The following is a 21,455-nucleotide window of genomic DNA, read 5'->3' as shown; positions in this document are numbered from 1 at the left end:
TTGTGGTTTTGAGATCACACCATCAAGTGGAGGGCAAATAGGCAGCCCAAGGTGGAATCAGAGGGCGGGAGAAAGGTCCGGGCTGGAGGTACAAATTTGGGAGCAATGGGTACCGAGGGCCCTTTGGAGGTGCTGGACCAGTTGGCTGAGTTGCTCTCGGGTGTTTGCTCTGAAGCAAGAGCTCCTGGGTTTAAACCTGAGTCTAGAACTTTCTAGCTGTGTGATCTTCAACAAGCTACTCAACTGTTCTGAGCATGTCTCCTCACCTGTAAAATGGAGAAAATGAAAGAACCTACCTCTTCTGGGGCTTTATGGGTGAAAAACGAGGCAATTCATGTTAACTAACCACCCCCCACCAAGACACACACAGTAATCAGCACACAAGATACATAAGCAATTAAAACTCTCTCCCTCACTCCCCCCAGCTCTTACTATCTCCCTAAGCCCAGGATCTTCAACTTCTCCTTCTTTCTTACCCCTTATTCAACCCATTCTTCTCCCCAAGTGCTCCTGGGTCACTTGCTCATCCTGGTACCTCACTGCCCCTAGAACAAGCCCTTAAACGTACAAATCAAACTAAAAAGGTGTGGGAGGCCGCAATGTTTGAGACGAGCACCAGACCAGGCCCTGACTTGTGCCTCCTTTAAAGTCCGAATAACCTAACAAAAGGTTTAGGACAGGAAATCTGAGTAGCACTGAGAAAGGGTCTGTGCTGTGTGCTGTGCGCTCACCTACATGACTTCCCACACGCTTGCTAAACAAATGAGAATAGTTCGGTTGGGGTCAAAAGTTCATGGCTGGTCCTTGCTGCCCTAATACTGCTCATAAATTACTTTCAGGTTTGCTGTATCAATACAGAACAATTTTACTAGCATCAGCCATTTGGTGTCACGAGGTCTGCTTATAGTTAAATGTGAAACTTATGGGAACTCGTGGTTGTTTAACTAGACACAGGTGTATTGCTTCTCCTATCACTATATATATGGCCTTAATGCTTTGAATAAACTTAGCACTGTTGGACATCCTCCTCAGTGCCTCCTCCTGCCCCCATCTCTTTGTCTCTTAACTTCTTTTCTTCATCCTCTTACCCTCACGTTCCTGGTCGATTTGTCACACCAGCTGTGACAAATAGGAAACAAAGTTCTATTTCTATTCTCAAAACTCTTCTTAAGTCTTTCTTCATCTCTCTCTTCTCGTTATTTCTCACCTGAGCTCCCAATGAATTTTACTAAGCCTCAATTATAGTTCAAATCAAATTCAGATAGTTTTAGTTTGCTTCTGTGTCTCTCATCCCTTAAAACTATAAGCATTTCAACCACTAAGTCATAATTAGCTCCCTATCCCTGGTTTCTTCTGTGCAGGGCACAGGCCATGGTAAGTATCCAACTACCATCAGTCGATCAAATGAAGAAACAATTTTATTGGCTACTATTACCTGCCAAACACTGAAATTAAAATACAATCATCACTACCCCCACAAAAACTATAGTCCCCACCCACAAGGGGTTTTGAGAGACAAACTTAGACACACCGAGGCAGAAAATAAAACAGCTGAATAAATGCAACTAGACCACTATAAAAGGAGGGCAAGCTGTCTAATGTGACCCTTATTTACATAACTCCAAGAATAAGACACCACCTCTGCTAGATTAGAAACGAAGACAGGAACTATTATTGAAATGGCTGGCTATAGCCAGAAGCCTTCAAAAAGGAAAGATGGGAACAAGGGTTTTAAGCAGAAGGCGGGGAAGTGAAGCCGGCCACGGAGGGCTTTGTCAGGGTTCAGAAAGATAACAGAAGACAAAGGGGCAGTGCATGAGAGCACCCACCTCAAGATGGAGACCAAAGAAGCTGGTGGAAGAAAAGATGGCCAATAGGCAGTAAAAAAGGGGAGTGTGGGGGAAGACCCTCCATCTTGACAGGAATATGCACGAGATATAGAGCCAAAAAGTACAATATGTTCAGGGAAAACAGAGCTTGAACTGGAAAGAGCCCTCAAAGTCCCTCACCTCCCTTGGGGAATTTTTGTTTCTCTAACACAGCAGATCTGTATAGCAGAAATGCAGTTTCCTTGTGTTTGGCAGACAGAGATGGGGCTCCAGTGGTCTCCTTGTCCAAGTTAATCACACAGGTATCCCTTGGTCTCAAGCTCCAGGTTGATTCAATGGTGTACAGCTCATGCTCCCTTCCTCCCATCTCATCTTCCAGCTGTCATCACTCATGAGCAGTCAGACTCCTGGTCCCCAACATCCTTGCCCCAGAGCCCAGCAGTGTGCAGACACACACGCCCCAACAACTCTGGCCAGGACGGAGCCTCAAGCAGGGTCATGAGGGACCGGAAATTTCTCTGCTGCCATCACCAAGAAACAGCTAGAGGAAGGTCATGGTTATCCACATTCATAACCATTGGGTTGACTTCAGACTTGAAAGCAGGGATCAGCCATCCCTTTGATGAACTCTGAATGTTATCTTTGTGCTGCATCTCCAATAAGGGTAACCAATCCCTAACTGACCTCCTCAAGGAGAGAAGCAAACCCTCCTATCATTCCAATGAGACGAAAGGGTATAGGCATAATAAATTCTAATTTGTGAGTCACACAAACATAGGTCTGAAGTCCTAGTCCATTGCTTCCTAACTCTGTCACCTAGGGCAAATCAGCTGAATCTCTGAGTCTCATTGATTCATCTGTAAAAAGGGACAGAGTTACCTGTACCACAGGGCTGCCGCAAAGATTAGGTTTAAAAAGATACATAAAGCACTAACACACAACCAGTGTTCAAAGTGGCAGCTATTATCGTGGCTCTTAGAAATGAAAGCATCCAAGACAATTATTCAGTAGGTTTCCATCAGCTTTTAGTGGAGTCTCACAGATGCTCTTGGTGTCTAGGAAAGCTGTTGCTGAGTTTTGGCAACGAGGCTGAGGTTGAAAACAGGATAGAGCTCAAGCTATTCTCCAGGCTCTGAAGGGACAATACTCCCTACGTCCTATAATTTAGATGCCCACAAGATTGGCCTTAAGAACTTAAAAACAGAGGCAAGACCCAGACCTATGGAGAAGAGACATACCTCAGTTCACCACCAATCCCTAAAGGAAAGGAAGTATTCTGTGCCCTCGTGGCCGGGGACTGAGCGTCTGGAGACTCTGAGGCTACAGAGGAAACCGCAGTGCAGGTTTCCCTGGGCACAAAGCAGGGAGTGATGATGGTCCCACGATACCAATTCACTCCGGCCTCTGCCATCCCTACCTCCCTGCTTTCCCTCTGGATCCTTCCTGAATTTGCATAGCTGATCCACCCCACCTCCATCAGAACATTAATACGCCAGAGCCAGGAACAACTCCTCAGTGCATGCATGAACAGCGCAGAGGCTGACTGGGCACCAGGTCCTCAGAGCCAACCTCTCGACCAGCGCACTTGACACATGGGGTCACTGGTTGCTTGATCACCATCAATAGGGACCTTTGAAGGCAGCTCATTCCATCTGCAGACGGTTTGGACTTTAGAGGTTTAGAAGGTAGACTGACTGATCCAGAATTTACTTCCCTTAACTCCTATCTTTAAGATCTACTTGTAGGCCTAATGAGCTTTTAAGAGATGAAAAGCTTTTCACAGTAATATATCCTTCCCATCCATTCATGCCACAATACTCCCAGTCAATATTTACTGAGGGCCAACCAGATGCCACACCTTACTGGCAGGAAAGTACAATTCCATGTTTCCTAAACTTGCCAGATCCTAACCTCATCCTGGGTACCTGTTGCAACCTCTGCTTTCCAGCTGTCCCCCCCACCAACCCCGGCAAAGCGGGCTTCATCAAAATCTGATACAGAGCCTGGGAATGGCTCCTTCAACAAGAGCTCCAGGTGATTCTTAGGATCGCTCAGATTAGAGACTGATGACGTAGTAAGTAGATCAGGTAGAATCAGGTAATGGGACACCTGGGTCCACTCTATGCTTCTGTCGTTTTCTCACTGTGGGACCCTGGGCAGCTTGTGGAGTCTCTCTGAACCTCTGTTAAGGACCTGTGATTTCAGAATGATAACAGCGTATACCTACCTGCAAGATAGGCAAAAGAATAAATTAGATGTCTTAGCACACAGCCTTCCCAGAGTGGCGTCATCACTCGTCCTAATAATCCTAAAAAAATTGTAACCCTAATGGACCTAGAGGGTATTACACTAATTGAAATAAGTCAGTCGGATAAAGACAAATACCATAGATTTTTTTCACTCGTGTGGAATTTAAGAAACAGAACAAATGAACAAAGGAAAAAGAAACAAACCAAGAAACAGAGTCTTAATTACAGGGAACAAATTGATGGTTATCAGGGTGGAGGTTGGTGGAGGGATGGGGGAAGTAGATGATGGGGATTAAGAGTATACCAGTCGTTAAAAAAAATAAATTAAAAAGTATACTGGTCGAGTTGAGGACCAAGACATGTAGAGAACTGTTGAATCAGTAAACCTGAACCTAATAACACTGTATGTTAGCAATACTGGAAGTAAAATTTTAAAAAAATTTAAAAATAAAAACAGCCATGCTAGTATTTTTGCTCAGTGCTACACTATTCGCATTTAAAGTGTCTGAGACCAGGATTTAAATGAAGATCTGACCCTGGGTAAAACATAAATGCCTACACCCAGCAGGAGGGGAAGGAGGAATTAAATGGGCAGGAGGCTTAGGGGCACAGAATGACCTACATATCCCTGTTCCCTATCCTTGGGGGAATCATCCAGAATCCCCACTCTTTTTTTTTTTTAATTTTTTTTTCATTTATTTGACAGACAGAGATCACAAGTAGGCAATAGAGGCAGGCAGAGAGAGACGAAGGAAAGCAGGTTCCCCACTGAGCAGAGAGCCCGATGCGGGGCTCGATCCCAGGACCCTGGGATCATGACCTGAGCCGAAAGCAGAGGCTTTAACCCACTGAGCCACCCAGGCACCCCCAGAATCCCCACTCTTGCTCCAGGTCTGCACCCAGCCCAGCCCTAAGGAGCTCCCCTCCCGGAGGCAGGCTGGGTGTAGAGTTGGAGAGGCTGGCCTGGGGAACAGGGCATGCTGTGCTATGCTTCACAACTTCGAAGCTTTGCAAGGTCTTCTCACCCTCTGGGAGATGCCCCTCTTCCCTGCAGGGCTCATCTGCAATAGTGCTCTTAGCACAGTTCCCAGCTCAGTCAACTCAGCACCCCAGCACCCCAGCCTTAACCCACCACCTCTCCCTGAAGTCCCTCGACCTTGTACTTAAAATGGAGTTACCTATGACTCACACATTAGCACATAGTTCATTAATGAGCCCCCATTCATTTGTTCACACAAATATGCACTAAGGACAGGTGCTACAGGGTAAACAGGGGCCAGCCCCTGCCCCTGGAGCCTTCAAGGAAGAGAAAGAGCCATAAAATGGTGGATGTAAACCCATGTAAGGTCTTCAGAACTAAAGGCTGGGGTGGTACCAACTCCACTAGGGGAAGCCAGGAAAGGTAATGTTCGTCCTGGGTTCTGAAGGATGAATAGGAGTTTAACAGGCAGAAAAAGGCATACCCAGCAGAGAGAATGGTAATCCGGAGGCTTAGCCATGAAAGCAGGCTCATTGTGTCAAGGAATGGTGAGAAGCTATGAGGGGTGAGGGTATGAGGCTGCAGTGATGGGGGATGGGATTCAACAGGATTATCTGCACCAGACCTAAGCGTTTCAAGTCCCAATTCATCCTGAAAGAAACTGGGACTGGTGGAGTTTGGGTTTTTTTTGTTGTTGTTGTTGTTCCTTTTTTTAAATTATTTTAAATAACATATAATGTATTATTTGCCCCGGGGGTACAGGTCTGCGAATCATCAGGCTTACACATTTCACAGCACTCACCTTAGCACATCCCTCCCAGTGTGCATAACCCAGCCACCCTCTCCCCGCCCCCCCAGCAACCCTTAGTTTGTGAGATTGAGTCTCTTATGGTTTGTCTCCCTCCCAATCCCATCTTGTTCCATTTTTTCCTTCCCTACCCCCACAACCCCCTGCCCTGCCTCTCAAATCAGTGGAGTTTTTCTAAGCAAGCAAGGGATATTACAATTTTCTCTAAACTCAGCATTGAGTTCCTGGCACTAAAAAGGGCTTCGATAGGGTGTGAAGAGGAGCCATTTCAGTTGAGAGAGGAGAAGGTGCCAAAGGCCATCTTTCCTCACCCCTGGTCTGACCTTCAGGCCCACCAACCACTGACCTGGTGGGTCCTAAACTCTAGTCAAGTCCCCATGGGAACCCCAAGCTTCAGAAATTGGATTTCCATGTTTACAGAATGATGGGAAGAGAGGAAGGTAAGAGGCACAGTTGGGACAGACTGCAGGGACAACCTGCAGGTGAGCCAGCGGCAGGCGGGGAGGGGGAGATATGTCATTTTGTGTCTGGAGGCTCACGGAAAGGAGCCTGACAGACCTGGGTTCAGATCCCACCCTCCACCCCTTACTGCCTGCATGACCTGAAGCTGTTTCCTCATCCATTAAATGGAGATCAGCCCCACCTCAAAGACTGTTCTGAGGGTTTGTTTCAAGTGATCAGCACAGTGTCCTGGGCACCTCTAGATATTACTAAACTGTTTAACTGCCTCGCTTTTATCTTGTGGAGGAGGGAGGTGTAGAATGGGTTCCACAGAGCAAAGGATGGAATCAGTGCCCCCTCCCCCGACACACCCTCACCAGACACACGCTGGGCTGCAGTGAATTCCTAGGGGAGGCCCTAATCAGTCCCTTCCAAGTTGCTTTCTGACCTCCTTGACTGTTTGCTGTTTCTGTCCTGAGTGGATCGTATTTCCCACCTGAGCCGGCGGGCCCCGGGGGGCTGTGGGCCGTGCTCCTGGGATAGCTCCTCGGGCTCACATGACAAACTGGCAGGGCACAGCTGTTCCTGGCAAGGACATGAATAATACAGGCCTTTTTCCGCAAACTCTGGCAAACATTCTGACGTGACAAGTGAAAACACTGGGTCCAAATTCTCACCGGGGCTGAGGGCATTAGAGGCCAAAATAACTTGCCTTTATCAGGGCTAAATCATGGAAGTGAATCAGAGCTCTCTAGGGGGGTGGGGGGCCGAAGGAAACTACTGGTGATAAATGCCAAGAAAGGCAGGGAAACGGGGCAGGGGGGGTGGGGGGGGGTCAATCTCCTTGCAGAGCAAACTGACTGTATTGCCTGAATGTGTGTTGGTGGAATGTTCCAGAATCCCAGGGGCACAGAGAAAAGAGCCTACATGACTTGCTGACTGGGGAGTGAATGGGACCATGGATTTCATCTCTACAACAGCCAGAAATCCCTGCGACCACCCCAGGCAGCCCAGAGACACCTGTGACAGGAGACATATGAACAGCCGGCCCACGACCCTTGCAAGCAGGGTGGGGCTTAACAGGGTTCCGTCTCCTTTGTACTACAGTAGCACCAAATCCAGTGCCTGGTAGCAAGGCTTGGTCAGTCTGAATGACTGAAGAAAGACGTAGTGTGAGAAAGAACACAGGCTTTGGACACAAGTGCACCTGCGTAACTCTGCGAATATAGGCAAGTGCTTGTTCTCTCTGAGCCTCAGTTTCCTCATCAGGTAAATGGGATTATGATATCTACTCGGAAAGGTTCTTACAGAATTAAAACAATGAATGTAAAAGCCCCTAAAAATAGTGCTTGATAGGTAGCAGGCATTCGATAAATGGACAGCTCAGACTACAGTCTTCAAGTATCTTCAGACCCTCAGTATCAATTATTTCTAATTCATATGGAGCAGGGAAGGACATTGGAGGGGATAAAAAGAGAGTGTAAAACTGAAGATGATGAGCCAAAAGAAAGTATAGGGAGAACTCTAAGGTCACACCTACCTGCCTGTGTGGCCTTGGAAAGTTGTGCATTTCTGTGGGTCTTAGAACCTTATGGGGGTTGGAGCTGATGAGTGCTCTTCAAACTATGCTCCAGGAACCCTAGAAAGTCCGTGGAGACCCCGAGGTGCCTTCTTGGGGGTGGGGAAGAGAGAGACACATAGGCCCTCACACAGCTTCAAGAAGCTTCCCACAGAAGGCTTTCTTCTGAAGAAACCGTTCCACAGTTTCTTCATCCTGCCATCCTGACTCCGCTGAAAGGCATTGCTTTGTCCTAGATCACCAGTGTTCTCCCAAAGACCAGTTCTCTCCAGGAACCTAGTCCAGGACTAGGGTAAGGCAGGCACCTGGAGTGCAAAATTTAAGGAGGCCCACACCCTCGGGGTCAGGTGAGCGCAGGGCTGGTGCCTTCTTAAATTCGGCACCTAAGGCACATGGCTTGCCTGGCCACTACCGGTCCTGAGTCTCCAGCCCTTCTTCAGTGTCCATCTTTGGCATTTGGCCCTTCCCTCTCTGGAAATCTCTCACCATCACCTTCTATGGCACTGCCTTCTGCAGGTAGTGTTCTGCATTCTGGCTCCTCTCCTTCTTCCTGGGCAAGAAGAAGGGGATGGAGACGTGTAGGGGAGAAAAGCACAGCCACCAAGGAGAAGACAGTGTGGGGAGGAGCCAGTGGGTCTGGTGTTGAACAAGCTGATTGTGAGGGATTAGTTGAAGTGCAAGAGGCAGGTGGGTAAGGTAGGTTTGGACCCCAAGAGAAGCATCTGGAACAGGAAGACGTTCTCCTCTCCTCTGATAGAAACTTCTCTCCCCTCCACTTCTTCCTTCCTCACCCCACTGGCCCAGCCAAAGTTATGTCCACATCACCTGATACTAGGGCCCTCACAGTAGCCTCTTGCACCGCACCTTCCTCCCATCTCTCTCTACATGCAAGTCTACGCTCCAAGTCCAACTCTGGACAATTAGGCCCCTCCTTGGAGACAAAATGGTGTCTTCCATGTTTGTTCCACTAAGCCCAAATTCCTCACCTCCACTCCACCCCCAAGCCTCCTAGCAACACTCTACTATATGCAAATGTGCCCTGAAGCTGTAGGGGACCTAATGAACCCCTACTCCCTGAATTCACCTGAGCCCCCTGCCCTGACTTTGCTCCTGGTCCTTTCTTCCCTCAGGCACCCTCACTGCTCACCCCAATTCCACCAGTGGAATCTTTGCACTGTAAACAGCACACCCACTCTCCTCCTTTGCAGGTCCTACATTCAGGCTTGGCAAAGCCTAGAGCTGTTTGCAGATGTCGGAGAGTACACTTCCCTCTCTCAGCTCCACTAGTATTTTCAATATGTCAATATTGCAAAAGCAAGGCCCTTGTGTTGTCCTCAGTGACGAGCCACAGGGAGGAAAGCAAACACCTGGCCTGCTGAGACCCACGCCTGCAGGCAGGCTACACAGAACAGTGTGTCTTCGGTAGGAAGCTTGCCGACCACAGGAAAACTGCCCTTGCCACCATTTCTCTCCTCCCCTTTGCACCTAGCCCAGCTGTGGGCTCCAGCAGCCACTCTGTAAATACTAATTGAATGAATTAATGAGATCCTCCTGCTGGGATCACAGAACTAACTCCAGAAAAAGTAATTCCGGAATGATTTCCAACAAAAAATAATTTTCTTGCCTTTTCCATATGATGATGAATGACCCCTCCAACAATAAAAAATGTTGTAAAGCTGGGCTGTGAGGATGGTGGCACAACCCGGGACATGTGCTAAAAGTCCTTGAATTTACACTTAAAGGAAGTTAATTTCATGACATATAAATTGTGCCTCAGTAAAGTTGTTTTAAAAACTATGTGATTTCATGGTAGCGTACTACATTCGGCTGAGTAACACCCTGAGTCACAAGCACACTTAACAACAAACAGCCTTAAAAACAAACCAGCCTGTAAGGTGTGGCTCTGAGTTCCGTGATAGCCCCCACGGGTCAGCAGCAACTGCCAATGGTTGGGTCTGGGGAACCTCCCAGAACAGTGAGGCTTGCTGGGGTGGAGAGAACATCAGGGTGGCCAGGCTTCGGGTCAGTCAGCAGGACACAGTGTCAAGTGAGCCGATCCTACAGAACATTCCACCTGGTACTCTTCAGTGGAACGAGGCTAAAGAATCCGACCCAGATCAGAATCGCTCCCCTGAGGAAGTCTTCCAGCCTCAGACTGCGGCTCTCTCACTCAGTACCCGTGAGCCTCCTCCACAGAAATTCCACAGTTCATGATGTCACACTCAGCTAGGCTATTATTTAACTAATATTTGTCTCTCTGTGTAGGCCATATGCTACGTGAGGTCAAGGAGCCAGCTCTTGGGTTCCCAGGGCCTATTACAGAAGTAAGCACATGGTAGAGGGTCACGAAAGAGCCAACTGAGCTGACTGACCAAGTGAATGGACCCTCTTCGCCAACTGAATTAGGACAAGGGACACACACCCATTTTCTTTCAGGGCAGTACCGCCATGAAGCTGGATATTTAAGATTGGAAAGGGCCCCATGGAGAGAAGAGGGAACCAACATTCTTTAGGGCAATTCACAACAGAGCCCCTCTTCGCCTCACTGCAATCTAGACACTAGATATGGTTATTGTCCTGTTTACAGGTGGAAACAGAGGTTTTGCAACCAGAACCCAGATCGGTCAGTCTGGAAAGGCCAATATCCTTCTCTGTCATCTCTGGGGAGGGGAGTCCCTTCAGAGCCTGCTCAAGGTTATCAGTGCTCAGACTGGTGGTTGAGAGTCTGGGGGCCAGTGAAGTGGGTGCTTTGCCCAAAGTCAGAGCCTCCACGTCATCCTCCTCCTAACCTCTGCCCACAGTGTGCATGAGCCAGGCCTGGGTGTACAGCAGGATCATGGAACAGAATCGTGTCTTCACAAGACTGTGGCGCAGGGCCCGAGCCTCACTCACACCTGGACAGCAGCCCATGCCCAGGGCAGGCCTCCAAGAACGCCCCTTTATCCCTGGGAAAGCACTTGCTAGCGATTCTTTTTCCCACTGCCCATCACCAAGGGCTGACAGCCCAGAGGACACCCAGAGCATGCCCTCCTCTCCCCCACCCTGTCCCCAAGGGAAGAGCCTGAGGCCTGCAGCTTCCAACATCAAGGTGCATTCCACACAAGGTGCCACCTGTCCTCGCAGGATGGTACAGTACAGTGACGACGACGATAGGCTTGGGTGCCAGACCATCTGGGTTCAAGTCCCAACTTACCACGTACTCGCTATGAGACCTCGTGGACCCTAGTTTCCTCATTTGTCAAGTGGGGTATTCATAGCACTTAACTCAGGATTGCTGTGGGCCTTAAATGAGCGCCTACGTAGAAAGCACTTGGTGCCTGGCACAGAATAAATGCTGTGGAATTGTTAGCGACATGCACATCTTCCCCAACACATTAAAGCTGCCTCCCCATTTGTGAGTGAAGAAACGTGAAATGCTGATCACAGGGAAGGCCTGAGGCCATGGCAGATTCCCTTGGCATTTCAGGCCTGCAAACACTGAGAAAATAGCCACCCTGGCCTAATTCCAGAGGTTTTTATAACTCGGCTGCCAGTAAATACACATGTTGGCATACTGGTATCAGGGAAGGACAGGATGGGGAGAGAGAACTTACCTCAGAGCACAGTAAAAAAAGTTAATAAATAAATAAATAATCAACACTCACAGGTCGTTTGCTCATCTGTGGTAAAGGAAAAAAAAACCTTCCCTGGAAAAATACACAGATCTAGAAAATACCACTTTCCTGGAGCCACCCAGTACAATGAAGAAAATCTCCTGGAATTGCTAACTGGGTCAAAGGACAAAAAAGTCAGACTTCAGGGTAGCTCCAGAAATGAGGGATGGGGGTTATCAGCATGAGCTCCTCTTGTTTCTCTAAAAGGACGGGGTCCAGATTCATATAGCCAGCGGGGAAGGTGCATAAAGAGTCACACAACCAGTGATCAGACGAATGCAAATTAAGATGGCAATGAGACACCACTGCCCTCGTATCCGAACAGCTAACATGAAAATATGACCCTACCCAGAGCTGGCAAGGAGGTAGGCAAAGTGGGTCTCTCCCACTCCCACTTCTGGTCGGAATGGTACAGCCGCTCCAAAAAATAATTTGGCAGTTTCGTAAAAAAGTAAAACTACACTCGCCATACAACTCAGCAATTGCACGGCTGGGCATTTATCCTGGAAAAACAAAAATTTACATCTACGCAAAAACCTGTACAAAATTGTTCAGAGCGGTTTTATTTGTAATAGCCAAAAACCGGAAATGACCAAAATGTCCTTCAAGAAAGGTCAATAGTGAAACTAGTGCATCCATCCCATGAAACACCACTCAGTCACACAAAAAAGAGCAAACTATTGATACATCCAACCGCCTGGATGGACCGGAAGTGTGTGATGATGACTGAAAGCAAGCCAGTCTCAGAAGGTTGCATGTTGTAGGTCTCTATGTACAGAACATTCTCAAAATGACAAAATCACAGAGATGCAACCCAGAGGGGAGGGGCCGCAGCGGTGTGACAATGAGAGCGTGGCAGGAGGGAGATCTTTCTGGTGATGGAAGAGTCTATCTCCAGATTGTAATAGTGGCTCTGCTAATCCACCCATGTGAGAAAATGACATAGAAACATACACACGTTGTACCAACCTCACACTCCTGGTTTTGCTATTATACTCTAATTATGTAAGATGAAGCCCTTGAAACAAACTGAATGAAGGATGCATGGACGTCTCTGTGCTATCTTTGCAAGCTCCAGTGAACTTACAATGGTTTCAAAATAAAACACAATAAAAAAGAGGTGCATAGGCTATCAGCAGGGCAGCTGGGATTACAGCCCACATCCTTCTCCAAAATCAGAATCCTCCGATTAGATTACATATAATTTCACATGCAGCAAGATATTTCATACTGCCATGCCTCTGCATGGACAAACTTCAACCCAGATGGCCCTCCCTCCACCTAGCTAACTCTTCATTCTTTTTACAACCCAGTTGGCATACACCATCACCTCCTAGAAGCTCCCCTGACGTCCTGTGCTAAGATGACTGATCTTCGGGGGCATGCCTGGGTGGCACAGTTGGGTGAGCATCCGCTTCTTGGTTTTGGCTCAGGTTGTGATCTCATGGTTGTGAGATTTGAGTTCAGCATCCGGCTCCATGCAGAGTCTGCCTGGGATTCTCTCCCCTCTGCCTGCCGCCCTGTGAGATTTCTCATGCACGCATTCTCTCTCTCTCTCTCAAATAAATAAATCCTTTTTTTTAAAGACTATTTATCTTTCTTTGTACTTCCCTATACATACTTTCTCAACTGAATTATAATTAAGATTTTATGTGCCATTATCCCTCACCACACGGAAGCCTCGGAATTGGAAAATGAATTTTCAGATTTCTCCGATAAAGGACTTATTTGTAGAATATATAAAAGAACCCAATTCAATCATAAGAAGACAAACAAATTTTTTAATGGGCATTTCTTTAAGGAAATGCAAATAAAATCACAAAATACCACCACAGACCTATTAAAATAGCTAAAATTCACAAGACTGACCATACCAAGTGTTGGCAAGGAAATGGAGCAACTGAAACTCCAAAATGGTACAACCACTCTAGAATATCGGGCAGCTTCTTAAAATGTGAAACACACACCCACCATAGGACCCAAGTATTGTACTCTTGGGTGCTGAGGCAGGGAAAAGAATTCATAGGTCCTCACAAAAATTTTTTCACAAATGCTCACATTGGCTTTATTTTAATAGCCAAAAATTGGTAACAACCCAACTGTCTGTTAATAAATAAATGGATAACCAGAGAGTGTTATTTCCTTATAGTAGGGTGTTATTCACCAATAAAATAATGAACTATTTATACACACAACATGGATGAATGTCAAATAATTAAAGAGCGTTCCTGTGATGAGTACCAGGTCATGTATGGAAGTGTTGAATCACTGTATTGTACATCTGAAATTAATATTACACTGTAGGTTAACCACTGGAATTTAAATAAAAACTTTTTTAAAATAATAAAAACTTTAAAAAATTATGCTGAAAGTAAGAAAAGCATGTGCTATATTATGCTATTTACATAAAGTCCTAGAAAATGCAGACTTAACTATAGTGATAGAACGTAGATTAGGCTTTGTCTGGGAATGGGAGGCAGGACATGGGAGGAGGAAAGGATAAGGTGAAGGAGGAGACTTCGGGGGTAATGGCTATGCTCATTAACTTGGCTCTAGGGAGAATTTCATGAGTGTATACATATGTCAGAACTCATCAAGCTGTAAAGGTTTCAATATGTTGTCTGTCAATTAGACCTCAATGGAACTGTATGAGAAAAAAAATGGGGACGATTCACCAGGCATCTACTTGTGGGAAGAGCATTATATAAACAATTATTCATCTTCACTCAAGGTGGGGGTATTTCAGCCCCCATTTTACGGGTGTGGAAACAGTCAGAAAGGCCAGGTAGTCGTGCAACTACGGTCAAGTGGGGCTCAAACTCAGTTCAAATGTCCTCAAAGCTGGGGCACTTTTCTCTGTATTGTGAGGTCTTCCAACAATGGTGAACTCCCAGTGAGAAGCCAGAATGATACCCTGTGGCTCCACAAGACGTCTAGGATGTGAACAGAGGAGGGTGAAGGGCTGGCATCATAGACCTAGAGGGATCTGTGGCCTCGCTGAGAGGTCACCCTCTCCCTACTGGGTTGCCATTGCCACAGATTCCTCCAACGTCCAAACCCAGCCCCTCACGGGTTTGGGGCCAGACAGGCCAAGGCAGGAAGAGGGCTGGACCTGCCCCTGGGAACATCCTTCCCTGTGCAGCTAGAGCAGCTTGGTGGGAAGGATCCTGGCCAGACACTCAGGAGAGCAGACTCCGGTTCCACTCATGTCCTAGATGAGGCCCTTCCCCTTTCTGGGCCTCCTTTTCCTCAGATGGAAGATATGAAGGCCAACTGACCAGCTTTCCAAGGACCGCTTTCAGCCCTGATTCACACTCCGAGTGCCCCCCTGAAGTGAGATTTTCCTCCTCCTAAAGTTGATGGGTGCCAGAGAGGAAAGAGATTCTTGATTATCTACGAAACTGTCCATGCTGCTTCCCCCTCAACCCCAGCTCCACAAAGACACCTGCCCCACTTAGTGCCAACCCAAACCGCTCCCTCTGCCACTCTGCCTCCTCCCCCCAGCCCTACCTCCTCTGCAACAATCTTCCAAAGATCCTAGCCCACCATTTGCTGCTTTGTTCCCTCATTAACAGGGTAAGCACAGAAAATTCTGTTTTTAGGGGTCTGGGAGCCCGTTAGAATTCTTGGAGGTGATGTAGGACTATGAGCTAATATATGTCATATATAGTCACGATGTAGGAGCGCTCCTCCCCTGTCCCTTGTCGTATCTGTACACTCAAGGCTGAGCCAAACTCTCTTTTGCCCCAACAGGCCAGGATATGTGGCTGGGTACACAGTATCTAGGAAGCTGAATTAAATCCCTCTTGGCAGAGGAATAATCACTTATCCAAACAGGGAGGAAAACCAAACAGATCCACCTCGACATGTTCCCTTGAGAGGGCCTCTGCTTCCAGATGATTCAGAGACCTGTGGTCAGCAGCACCCCAGCTCACCTCCCGAGGTGTCACATGAGTGAGGGGACCATGCTACAGAACTCTATGGTTACTCCCAGCTCTGACGCTATCTTACTGTAGACTGAAGAGCCCTCCGTGTCTGAGAGGAACAGTGTGGCCTTTTGTGAAGCTCCAAGCACTCCCCCACAGCTGTTCACAAAGCTGCAGAGATGGAAGGGCGTACCCCGAGGGAAGGGACACTGCTTGTCCGAACTGCATTTGGGAACCGCTGCCCATGTAAGCGCCGACTTGCTGTGAGGAGCACCCACTAATTCTGAGAAGCTGTGGAGTCCCAGCCCCGCTCAGCTTACATCTCTGTCGCTTGTGGGCTCTGCAGTCTCGGTCAAGTCTCTTCACCTGTGAGAGAGACTCCATTTCCACATCTGGCTCATGAGAATAGAAAAACCTACCCTGTTAGGTCATTGCAGAGTCATTCAGTGAGATCCTGAACAGAGCACAAAGCACAGTGCCTAGAGCCATGACAAAGCTTTCCCTACCCTTCCCTGCCCTTCCTCCTACACCTAAAAGCCCTCAGAATTACATCTGCCCAGCTGGTTTCACTGACCTGGAAAAGCAAATCCCTGATGAGGAAGGGTTCTTCATTCCAAGCACACCAGGGGGCCCGCTGCATGAAGGAGCTGGGGCTGTGGCAGCAGCTACAAGGATCTGAGAACGGTGGAGGCAGGGCTGGCCCCGGTGACCATCCATCCTGTCCCCTTGCTGGTCACACACAAGGGCTCAGTGACTGGGAGGCTTCCTAAGCAATCTCCATTCCACCAAGCCTCGTTCTCTGCCTCCCAGGAGCTCCTGCCTTCCCCCTCAGCCACCAACAGTCACCAGCTGTGTGACCTGGCTTCTTAAAACGAGGGTGTGGGACTAAACGGCCCCTCTAGTTCTTTCCCCTTCATAATCTTTCTCAACTACAATTCTACAAGGCGAACTGGTATTTACTGATGTCCCCACCTTCTCGCCATCCCCTCCTCTCGGATACATGAAGGGGTTGGTGGGGGGTGGGGGAACATAGGGAGCCCAAAGTTTCTGAAAGTAGAGGGAGAAGGGCAGAGGCTGAGACTTCGTTATGCTAATTTAATTAGCTCTAATCTGCCCACAGCAGGACCCTGAAGAAAGAGGCTTTTGTTTACATTTCACATTTGGCAGGAAGTGGTCCTTCTTTTCCTACCCCCCTCTATCCCACTCCCCCCACCCCCACCCCCCAGTGGAGTTTAAGAGTCAAAAGCTCTAATTTCAGTCCTGGCTCTCACATCTAGCAGCACTGGGGCTTCCTTTTCACACTTCTTTGACCAACTCCTTGATTTTTCCAGGAAGGAAATATGCCCCAGATGTCTGTCAGTAAAAGGAGAGTTTTTATCTGCCCTTATAAAAGGGCGTCAGTAATTCACAGATTTCCCAAGAAGTGAGGGCCAAGGTGGGGGCGGGGTGGGGGAGCCAGCTGACTTCTCTCCACTGATAAACCAAAGGTTTACCAAGCAACTGAACCCCCTCCCATGGGCAGGGAGCCTCGAAACTGTCTTCGGGGTAAGAAGACCAGAACTCTCCTGTTCATCCATGCAACCAGTGCTCATGGAGAGGCATAGGAGAGGAGGGAGAAGGGTGTACGGGGCAGGGAAGCACTTGCTTCATGTCTCCCAGCCTGTTGGTGTACAGCAAGCTGGAAATGTGATTCTCCGAAACCAAAAGGCCCTGGTTTGTAGCACTAGCTAATTTCCATGCTGTAAAACTTCCCCACCATGGCCAATTTCCGGCTGTCAACAATGTTTAACAAGCCGTTTGCAAAATTCCTGAATATTTAAAAATCAGCTCTCTGAGAGCCTCTGGACTAGAAGCCAATTCCCCTGGCTCCTAGTTGAGTGTTCTTTCTGCCTCATCTCTGCCTCCTGCCAGGAGGAGTAGATGTGCTTTGGGGGCTGAAAGAGGAGCCATCATGAAACCTACCTGAAGGACTGTTAGAGGGGTTGGGTCTCAGCCATGTTTCATTTTCTTCCACGTTTGTTATTTTCCCAAATATCTTATGAGCACATAGCACCTTTGCAATCAGAACATACCTGAGTAATGAGTCATTTTTTAGTGAGCTGAGTGGAATGCTCTGCAATCACCTCCCCACATCATTTGTCATTCTCTCTCCCTTGGGCATGAGAGAGAAAGAGAGAGTTTCCTAAGAGCCCAACTTCCCTGGGAGAACAGAGCAGGTGCACCCAAGTTTAGCCGTTCACCTGAATCTGGTGCAGTCTTACCTGGAAGGCAAATTCATCCTCCCTTTGGAGTTCCAATTTCACCAGCAATCGAAAAACTACAACTCCCTGTTAAGAGTCCATGAGCCGAGACTCTTAATCTCAAGAAACAAACTGAGGGGTTGTGTGTGCGGGCCAGGGGAGTGGCATAGGTTGAGAGGGTGGTGGGGTTATGGACACGGGGGAGTGTATGTGCTACGGTGAGTGCTATGAAGTGTGTAAGCCTGACGATTCACAGACCTGTACCCCTGGGGTAAATAATACATTATATGTTAATTTTTAAAAAAATATATTTAAAAGAAAAAAAAGAGTCAATGAGCCGTGCTCTGAAAAACCAAAGTCTCTTCAGCCATCAGATGACCTTGCCCCCCAACAGGTGGAGGTGGAAGCAGACGGTTGGACTGTACCAGAAACAACTAAGGCTCCTTTTCCCTTGAGCCTTAGAGGAAGAGGTTTCCTCAGAAGAAAAGGCCTTCTACCCTCTTTGCCCCCAACCTGGGATTCAGGTCGTCTTACCTCAGTGCTGGGACAGAGGCCTGGCCTGGCACAGGGGCTGGGGCCGGCTCAAGGAGGCCAGTTCATTTCAGCTGGACTCCAGGATTTCACTGCTTCTCTCTGGGCTGCTGGCCTCAAAGCTCCACACAGCTGGCTCTACCTTGCCTGCAGAGGAAGGAAAAAAAAACCAACCACAGGCACATAAAGAAAAGTTGCAGACAGAGCTCCAGAAGCACGAATATTAATACATGCAGAAGGGTTAGCACCCTTCCTCCTCCCACACCCCGCCCTGGTCACTCCTGACACTTGGGAGCCCCTTCCAGAAGGACAGCCCCACCTGAAAAGAGCCGGCCGCTTTTCCAGGGCTCAAACCGCCCATCTGTTGGCCCAGACCTACCCCTTCTGGGGCTGAGCCATTTCCGTGAGCTGTAGGTGAAGCAAAGCAAACTCTACCATGGCCCCTTAATCCTCTGCTACTTGCTGTTCTTACTAAGGAAAGAAAGAAAAGAAAACTACAGTTCTGGCCCCAAGTTTCATGTTTAGATATGGCTTATCGATAGCTGATTTCAATCAACAAATACTGCACCCTTGCCCCATCTCCCTTTGACCGACAGCACAGTGTGTGTAATGTTACAAACGTGAATTTGAGTCCTGATTTACTTTGAGAGCATTTTTTAATGGAAACTGAGTTTTCAACCCCGATTATTGTTATAGCTGTCTGGGTGGAGGCCATTTGTTTTGAAAGTGACTGTTAGTCTTCCAAGTGTCAAAGAAATTTATGAACAATCTAGGAATGTTAGAAACACAAGTTAAGTCAACAGAAGGAAAAAAATTACCTATTCTTCTCTCTCCAAGATAACCACAGATAACACACCCTTCCTGGTTTTCTTTGGTGATCTGAAGTTTTTACCAAGATGCACTAAAGCGAAGTAAGGCTGAGCACCATGTCATCAGCGACCTTTCGCAGGGGTCACGGAACCTGCCCCTCAGTGGCCTGACCAGAACTGTCACCCCACCTCTGGGCCGTCACCAATGTTTTTTTGGTAATTACAAACAGTCCTTAAGACTAAATCTTTGGGGAAATCCATGGTTATTTCCTTAAGACCCACTCAAGGAGTTTCCAAATGTCTCAGCCTTGGCCTGCTGCCTCCAGGATTTGGGTGCATTATAAACCCCTCTGGGCACTGGCAGAGGTGCCGGGACCTGGCCTCCTTTCCCTCCCCTCCACCCGGCCTCTCCCTCCCCCACATCCTCCTTCACCATGAGTGTAACATTCGGTGCCAATGAGCAGCCGGTGCCAGCACATTCAGCACACTTGTCCTGTTCACGTTCAGGTCAGCCCAAGTGTAAGCCCCGATGGTGATTAAACGAGCTCTCCCTAATCGAGCTTGGGCAGGGGATGCGCAGGAAGGAACTGGAAGGGGGAAAGGTGAAAGCCGTGCGGAACAGAGAGGAGAAGTAACACACAAGTGTGGTGTCTAGGAGGAAGAGACCCTGGGATGTCATGAGAAACAACAGTGGGGCCATAAGAGCGCAGACACTAAGAGGACGTCCCACCAGATGAAAGCGAAGATGAAGCAAGCCACTGAGGGTATGGAAATGTCAAGGTCTTGCAACGATTCGGGGCGAGCAGAGCCAAGGACAGAGGCGTCAGGGGATGCGAGAAAATAAAAAGTCACTAGCAGCTTTTGGGTGCTTTGCTGCTGTCTATGGTTGATGCCTACAAAACACCAGGCACCACAGTCACGGTGCAGCGACTGGGGCAGGCTGGGAAGAGATCTCTAGGGGAAATGCAGCTGGGCTGGTGACCACCTGGGAACCTGCCCATAACCAGCCTTCCCCAGGGAAGAGGAGCAAGGAAGCAGAGCAAGGCACTCCCAGGGCTGGGGTACTAGGAGCTGCTGATGCACCTGTCCCTGTAACAGAAGAGAGGCCCCCCCTCTCCATCTCTCTCTAGCTAGCCTTCCTCATCCCTCCTTTGGCTCCAGGCCAAACCTCCAGTAAGACATGAATAGTTCACCACATAATCTGTCTAAACAGTCTTCATGGATTTCCGTGGCCCTGTGACCCAGGCAAAGACACTAGGAAGCCAAGCCTCATGCCCCTTCCCAGCTGACCAGCACCCCTGCCACTCCACCCCAGGCACCTTACACTCCAGCCACAGCAACCTGCAGACCACCGAGAGAATGCGAGGTTCCATTTATGCTTTTTAAATCCTTTAGCAGATGGCTTGCAGAGCTCCCATATTACTCAAATAGGCAAATCATTCTACCTGTCTCCCTGCTACCCAACCCATACTCACATGTGGGGCCTCCCCTGATGGACAAAGGGTGGAACTTGGACTTAAAAGCAATTCATCTAAATAAGGGAGCTGGCCCAGATACTTTCAAAATAGCAACTGTGAAGAAAGACTACAATCAGCTAGTGTTGGAGCCTTGAGCTTCAAGGGAGAGTAGTAGGGGTGCTAGAAGAAATGAACGTCAAGCACAAGATCAAGTGATGGGGCCACAGGGCATTGTAGAAAGAGAGGAAGCTGGCCCACAAAGAGAGCAGGGCAGAGGCCTAGGGAGAGGCACACAGGAAACTGTGCACCCCAGGGAGAGCAGATGCTTGGTGATGTTCTAGAAACTGCAAAGCTCATCTGTACTTCCTCTTTTTTTCTTCCTATAAGCATCCCCTGAATCCCTTCCAGAAATCCCTGAAGAGCTAGACTCAGAGCAGCTCTGGGGTCCCAGCTGGCTCCAGCTCACTGAAGTCTTCCAGGGCTAGGACTGAGAGCTTCTCACCTCTCCCACCATCACCCAGTGCACAGCTTTGGGGTTGGGCTTTGGCCATCCATTGTGGCTGCTCAAAAGCCTGTTTGTTTCTTTTTCTTTCTTTTTTTTTAACTTCCTTCCCAAGTTTATAGCTGGATTTTTGACAGATGAGGCAACTTGATGGGCCAGTCTTGGATTGCAAGTACAACTTGTACTTTGCAGAAACATAAGTAATAAACAATAACAAAGCAGTAATTACAGACCGTAGATTTTTCTATAACACGGTTTTATTATTAAGTGGCTTGTATTTACTCCGCCTATCACCCCATCGGTGTGACCCACTCAGCTGACCACAGAGGACCCTTGTGTTTCCTTGCCCCTGAGCCACCTATATCCTGGCGAGCTTCCTTGCAGCGTTCATACAGCACCTGCTAAACTGATGGTCCCTGTAATCAGGGTGACTTCTGCTCCCTGACTTCCTT

At 48.2% G+C, this 21,455-nt stretch overlaps 1 protein-coding gene across 4 annotated transcripts in view; it reads right to left on the bottom strand.

Annotated features, from left to right (window-relative positions):
- The window catches only part of ST6GAL1 (ST6 beta-galactoside alpha-2,6-sialyltransferase 1), a 124,321-nt gene that overhangs the window by 78,364 nt on the left and 24,502 nt on the right, over nucleotides 1-21,455 (bottom strand). For all 4 annotated transcript variants that reach the window (XM_044251961.1, XM_044251959.1, XM_044251962.1 and 1 more), the window contains exon 2: nucleotides 18,239-18,382. The gene's annotated coding sequence lies outside the window, so the exon portion shown is untranslated. The remainder of the gene's footprint in view (nucleotides 1-18,238; nucleotides 18,383-21,455) is intronic.

Source organism: Neovison vison, chromosome 6, assembly GCF_020171115.1.
Source record: "Neovison vison isolate M4711 chromosome 6, ASM_NN_V1, whole genome shotgun sequence".
NCBI classification, from domain to species: domain Eukaryota; kingdom Metazoa; phylum Chordata; class Mammalia; order Carnivora; family Mustelidae; genus Neogale; species Neogale vison.
The sequence above is the reverse complement of the archived record's forward strand: the minus strand, read 5'-3'. Positions and strand labels throughout refer to the sequence as shown.